Raw genomic sequence first — 492 nt, 5'->3', positions numbered from 1 at the left:
TATATATATATGGAGAGAATGTTAATCCATTTTCTCCGCATGACTCGGTCAAATAATAAAAATTTAAATTATTATGAGATTATTCAAATATAGTATCGCTATTTAATTCTAGGTGCACCAATATGCGTACTTACCATGATTACAAGAAATACATGTTCGAATAAATTTTCGCAGGATTTGTCAAAATACGTAGCTTTAAAAGATTTACTCTTATCGCAAAACAAATATGTTAAATCTACTTTGATAAATTGCAAACAATCATATGAATCCTTTTATATTTTTTGACTGCAGATTATCAAGAGACATGGTAGTGTCTCGCGCCAAGTGGGCGCGCAGCGCGAGACACGCGTGTCTTTACGCGAGTCTGCGAGTTGCGGGCATCTGAAATTCTCGGTTTTTTAAATAAAGGCTAGACCGATCGAGTTCTGAATATGAACTCCATCGACAGTTTGAGTCCGAAATATGTAATAAACGTTTATTTTACCCTCTACG

The sequence above is a fragment of the Trachymyrmex cornetzi genome, unplaced genomic scaffold (genome assembly GCF_001594075.2).
Source record: "Trachymyrmex cornetzi isolate Tcor2-1 unplaced genomic scaffold, Tcor1.1 scaffold182, whole genome shotgun sequence".
Classification (NCBI taxonomy): Eukaryota; Metazoa; Arthropoda; class Insecta; order Hymenoptera; family Formicidae; genus Trachymyrmex; species Trachymyrmex cornetzi.
This window is presented reverse-complemented; position numbering follows the sequence as displayed.